Source organism: Schistocerca gregaria, chromosome 5 (genome assembly GCF_023897955.1).
Source record: "Schistocerca gregaria isolate iqSchGreg1 chromosome 5, iqSchGreg1.2, whole genome shotgun sequence".
Taxonomy (NCBI): Eukaryota; Metazoa; Arthropoda; class Insecta; order Orthoptera; family Acrididae; genus Schistocerca; species Schistocerca gregaria.
The window spans coordinates 241940661-241947549 of NC_064924.1; positions in this window are offsets into that span (position 1 = coordinate 241940661).

The window sequence follows — 6889 nt, forward strand, 5'->3', positions numbered from 1 at the left end:
TTGTACGCAACTCCTGTTTGCATTTCGCTTCACATGAAGTTGTGTTTTTACACTTCCCTCTTGTCGAATGTCTGTTTTTCCTTATAAAACAAGTAAATTACTTAAGTCTATATATATTTCATTCAAAATGTACATATAAATTTTTTGTATAAAACTATAACATTTACTCACAAGACTATTTTATACATGTCTCTACAGGATGGAAAACTCCAAAACGCCAAGGAAATCTCTCAATATTATAATAAATGGTAAATGTGACACAGAATGTCAGAGAGCGGTCCAGAGGGATCTGTAGAAGATCACTATAAAAATCTCAAAACCGCAGAGGGTGCCAGAATCGGATTGCAAACGTGAAAATTCAAAAAACAAGAGGACGAAAAGTTTTCATGGAGCAAAGAAGAGAAAACTCCCAGAAATGAATTTGTGAGTTCAAGTTCAATCACTCTCCAAAAATAAAGTGGGGATAGTCGTTATAATAATAATGAAAACCATGATATTATTTGTACATACTTATTTCTCCGAAAACAAAACTGCTGTGATAAAGTGTCACTACTTGTGAAAAGCCTTTAAATCTTTGTGAGGGAGTGGAAACTTTTGTCTTGCCCCATTCTTTCATTTACTAAACTATAAGTTCCAGGATAAGGTATTTCTGTAAAAATATAGGGTCCTGAGCACAGCAATTGCCATTTTTTGTTAACTTACCTATCTTTGCCGATTTGGGATGTGTTCTCAAGAGGCCTCGTTGCCCTTCAAAAAATGTGTAGCTCGTTTTAGCTTTTTGTTGTGTATTCTCTTTCTGTATTCTGCTCTATTCTCCAGCGTAATTATTGCTCGTTTACTTTTATCCTGTAAAGTTAACTCTGTAGTAGGTAATTTTGGTATGGGTAATTCCCATTCGTCATTTTGCTTTGTGTAAAACATAAGTTCATTAGGAGTGAAACCTGTCGCAGATTGGGGGAAACAGTATACTATTTGCATAAATGGAGTCACGTATTCAATCCATCTTGAATACTTATTATGAGTGTATGTCCTTATAAATCTATTGAATTCTTTAAACACTCTTTACAAGGGGACTTGCTTCTGGGTGGAAAAAACTCACAAAGATATATTTAATGCCCTATGTGTTCATGAATTGTTTCCTTTTTCTTCCCACAAAATATGCTGCGTTGTCTGTTAATATGACTTTGGGTTTCCCTTCCCTTTGTAAGTAATCCTCTTCAATACTCCTTATGATGCAACTGACTTTAGTGGTTTTGATACCATAAAGTTTGATGTATTTTGTGAAAATATCATAAAGAACTACACTCCTGGAAATTGAAATAAGAACACCGTGAATTCATTGTCCCAGGAAGGGGAAACTTTATTGACACATTCCTGGGGTCAGATACATCACATGATCACACTGACACAATCATAGACACATAGACACAGGCAACAGAGCATGCACAATGTCGGCACTAGTACAGTGTATATCCACCTTTCGCAGCAATGCAGGCTGCTATTCTCCCATGGAGACGATCGTACAGATGCTGGATGTAGTCCTGTGGAACGGCTTGCCATGCCATTTCCACCTGGCGCCTCAGTTGGACCAGCGTTCGTGCTGGACGTGCAGACCACGTGAGACGACGCTTCATCCAGTCCCAAACATGCTCAATGGGGGACAGATCCGGAGATCTTGCTGGCCAGGGTAGTTGACTTACACCTTCTAGAGCACGTTGGGTGGCACAGGATACATGCAGACGTGCATTGTCCTGTTGGTGCAGCAAGTTCCCTTGCCGGTCTAGGAATGGTAGAACGATGGGTTCGATGACGGTTTGGATGTACCGTGCACTATTCAGTGTCCCCTCGACGATCACCAGAGGTGTACGGCCAGTGTAGAAGATCGCTCCCCACACCATGATGCCGGGTGTTGGCCCTGTGTGCCTCGGTCGTATGCATTCCTGATTGTGGCGCTCACCTGCACGGCGCCAAGCACGCATACGACCATCATTGGCACCAAGGCAGAAGCGACTCTCATCGCTGAAGACTACACGTCTCCATTCGTCCCTCCATTCACGCCTGTCGCGACACCACTGGAGGCGGACTGCACGATGTTGGGGCGTGAGCGGAAGACAGCCTAACGGTGTGCGGGACCGTAGCCCAGCTTCATGGACGGTTGCGAATGGTCCTCGCCGATACCCCAGGAGCAACAGTGTCCCTAATTTGCTGGGAAGTGGCGGTGTGGTCCCCTACGGCACTGCGTAGGATCCTACGGTCTTGGCGTGCATCCGTGCATCGCTGCGGTCTGGTCCCAGGTCGACGGGCACGTGCACCTTCCGCCGACCACTGGCGACAACATCGATGTACTATGGAGACCTCACGCCCCACGTGTTGAGCAATTCGGCGGTACGTCCACCCAACCTCCCGCATGCCCACTATACGCCCTCGCTCAAAGTCCGTCAACTGCACATACGGTTCACGTCCACGCTGTCGCGGCATGCTACCAGTGTTAAAGACTGCGATGGAGCTCCGTATGCCACGGCAAACTGGCTGACACTGACGGCGGCGGTGCACAAATGCTGCACAGCTAGCGCCATTCGACGGCCAAAACCGCGGTTCCTGGTGTGTCCGCTGTGCCGTGCGTGTGATCATTGCTTGTACAGCCCTCTCGCAGTGTCCGGAGCAAGTATGGTGGGTCTGACACACCGGTGTCAATGTGTTCTTTTTTCCATTTTCAGGAGTGTATTATGTATGTGACACCTCCTTTTGCTCTAGTATATGGCCCTGCGATATCTCCAGAAACCATTTCCAGTGGGGGCTTTGGTTAGTATGGGGTGTAGTTCTGTAAATTTTGACACATTGGATGGCTTTGTTCTTTGGCAAATAGCACAATTTCTTAATATTTGCGAAATACTTCGTCGTAAATTAGTAAAATTAGAAAGTTAGGAAATCTTTTCTGTACATTTTGTTACTTCGTAGTGTTTCCAAATTTCGTGTGTATATTTGATAAATTCGTCGATATATTCCTCCGGAAGGCATACACACCAATGGTTAAAACTTTCGTGCTCCTGGTGAAACAAAACGCCTTTGTATAACTGATACCATTTACTTAACTTGTGGTTTGCATTTCGGTTAATATTTTGTATTACCTTTTTCCACCTATAGTCTCAGTGTTGTATCATTCCCATCTGTTTGCAAAATTTTTTGTATTTAGATTTTTGTGTACTGCTTTGCATCAATAATGTTCAGAATTCTGAATCGTATTCAGACAGTTCACTGAACTCGTGTAGTCTCTGCGGCAACCTGGATATTGCATCTGCGATAATATTCTGACTGCCCTTTATGTATATTATTTCAAAATTAAATTCCTGAAGGCACAAACACCATCTTGGTAGTCTTTGGTGTAACAGCTTACATGTTAAGAGAACATATAATGATTGGTGATCATTATAGACTTTGATGTTTTAACACCAAGGAAAATACTGGGATTTCTGAAACGCCAAAATTGCTGCTAAACTTTCCAATTCTGATACGGAATATGATCTTTCTACCTCTGATAAAGTTCTGCTGGCAAAGCTGATGACTTTGGATACTGTTTTTGCTTCTTCCTCTTGCATCTGGAACAAACATGCCCCCCGTCCCTGAGACGAGGCGTCTGTGCTTAAACAGGAGTCCTTAGACATGTCAGGATGACTCAAAATGTTTGCTGATATCAATGCATTTTCAGTTTTGATAAAGTCCTGGCATCTTTTATCTCATAACCAAGGTTTATTCTTTCTCAATAGTTTAAGTAGGGCATCGCTATTCATAAGCTGCTGTGGTATAAATTTTCGGAAAAAGGAAGTTAGTCCTAGATATGCTTTCAATTGTTTTCTGTTCCTTGGGGGGGGGGGGGTGGACAATTACGTATGGCATCTAGTTTCTTTGGGTCTGGTAATACACCCTGTTCAGATATGATATGTCCTAAAAATTTTCCTTGCTCTTTGCCAAAATTAGATTTCTTTAGATTTACTGTTGCTTTGTACTCTGCAAATCTCGGAAAAACCTTTTCCATTATACTGATGTGTTCTGCCCAAATTGATGTAGCTATTAACATATTGACAACATTAATGGTAACTTTACTGCGCAATTCTGGTCCAAAGCTTATATGTAGACGCCTGCACTAATGTTTAAGCCAAAGGGTAGAACTTGAAATTCATAACTCCTGCCATTACAGACAAATGCTGTTTATTTCTGCTCTCCTCGTGTAACTTTACCAGTAGGATTTTTTAAGGTCGAGGGTGCTGAAATATTTGATGTAATGAAATTTTAACAATTGTTCATCTAAATTATCTGGTTTGGTTCTTATTGGTACTAGGATGTTGTTTATGCCTCTAGCATCTAAAACTAGTCGTACTGATCCATCAGGTTTGCTAACTGGTAGTATTGGGCTGCAATATGGTGAAAATGATGGCTGTATGATTCCCCATTTGCACATTCTATTAATTCCATGCTTCACGTTTTCCAAGCTGCGACATTGTCGCTTTTTATGAAACAGATCTGACGATGGTCATTAAAGACTGAAACTGGTAATCTGTTAACAAAAAGTTTGTGACCATAGACGTAAATTAAAGGAAACTTATTGCTTCACGTTTTGTCCACAGTATAGGGTAAGACATAACACAAAATGTTTCATTACATTAAGTTTATGTTCATAATCTTTGATTACCCCTGTATTCTTATTAAAACATTTGTATGTTTAAACAATAAGTCAGAAAGCTCTTGACATTGTGTAGCATCTAGAAAATTTGATTCATTCAATTTTTGTTCTACTAATTCCTGGTTAACTTCAGTGTCAGCCTTATGTTCGTTATCATATTTGTTCAACAAATACGCGGTGGGATATGAATACTGTACAGTGACATGAGTTCTGGGTTTACTTTGTCATACCTCTCCGATGTGGTAATCAGGCTGATAGAAAATCTTTGGTCCTTCACAAAGAAATGGCGCTTACCATCACCTATGTCTATTCGAGTTTCATAGGTTCTAAATGTGTCCATTCCTATTAAGCAGTTGACTATAAGTTTGTCTACGATTAAAAGATTACACTGCACAGAAAATTGTACAATGTGCATGGTGATGAGTGCTTGGTGTTTTACTAACTTGGTTTTGCCGTCGGTAACGGTTTGTACTTTGCAGTTGTGTACTGGCAGAACAGGAAATTTATTCCGTCTTTTTAATTCAGTGAAAAATTCTTCAGACAGTAAATTAGTCGTGGGCCCTGTATCAAGTATTAACTATGTGTCTATACCAAAAATTTTCACTCTGATTACTTCTTGCACTTATCCCTCCTGTGTGTTTTTCGCCGATTTTAGTTCATGTTGGTATATATCATCCTTTATGTCTCCTTGTACATCGAATCATACCAAACATGTTTGAAACTTTGATTTGCTCCCATCGCTTACATTGTCTATAGTATGGGGCTCAAATGTGACCTTTCAGGTTTTCCTGCGGTGTAGTCTGACCTACGTAGGTACACGGGACAACTTCTGTCAGTTGTAACGTGTGATTGTTTCTCCAGTGTGTATCATTTTCAGCTCGCGACATGCTTTCTCGTGTGTTCATATGGCTGTCTGAAATGTTGCCGTATTGTGATTTTCCTGCGTAAAGGTTGGCTGCGGTAAGGCGTGTTGTACGTTATTGTTGTTGCCGCACGACGGCCACTGGTTTGGCTGTTTTTATTTACATGCGGTTAATAATTTTCAGAGGGGTTATGTAAATTTGCTTGTGAATGGTAATCATTCCTGTACGGAAAGTTTTGTTTAAATCTCTTGTCCTACCATTTCCATTCCCATACCCATTACCACGTTAATGTGTCCTTGCGGTTGTGCATCCCAGCTTTGCTGTGTGTTCGTGTCTGGCTTTTTGTATTGACCATTCAAGTTATATTGTTCTGCTGTTTGGCTGTCTGACGCCCTATTTGTTACTACTTTCTGTTCATATATTACGTCGATTGAGTCCAAAATGGATAGAAAATATTCTGTGTCGTGCTTAGGTGTAGTAATTAATTTTTCACGAATGTGTGATGGCAAACGATTTTTTAAAATTTTAAAACTTCAACATGGGGAATAGGATTCGTCCAATAACGTGTTTTATTGAGATTCTTCTCAAGCTACCGAATTTGCTATTAAAAACCTCTCGCCTAAGTCTCTCCTGTACGCCTTCTGATCAGTATTTGTCAAGAAATGCCCGTTCAGACTGTAAATACGTGGCACAACGCTCAGCTACCTCGGTCGCTCACGAAAGTACATCGCCTTGCGTGTACCCAACAGCGAACCTGATCTTTTGTACTTCCGTCCAATTTCTAGGACCCACATGTGGAAAAACACTAATAAATACAACAGGATTCATCTACTTACCTTCGCTCATAAATATTTAAAATTGAGGTGTCTTAATATACCTTTATTAGCACATATAGTAGACAAGCTGTTTGCACTTTGTGCTGTGTTTACATAACTGTCATACTTGTTTACATTTCTAGTAGTTACTGGTTCTGGTATCATGCCATGCAGACTTACATTTTGTGGTCTGTCATTACTATTGGCATTGTTTGTAGGATTTACAATGATCTGTGTGCATACATTACTTTAGTTTACTGTGGCTGCCGTTTTGTTTATGTGTACAACTTGTGTCTCTGTATCAGTTTCACCTAAGTAGTTGCGTATCCTGTGCTCTGTAGCCTGCAAATTGGTGTTCACTTTGTCGATAATGTAATTTTCCTTTTGTTGAATAACCATTTCAAACACATCATTGATTAATTTACATTCCTTCACTACCTTTTCCGCTGCAGTACTGGTTTTGTCTAAAGTACCTGCTTTAGCTTGCGAAATCACGTCAGATAAATTTTCATTAGTTTTGTCTCCTTCGTTTT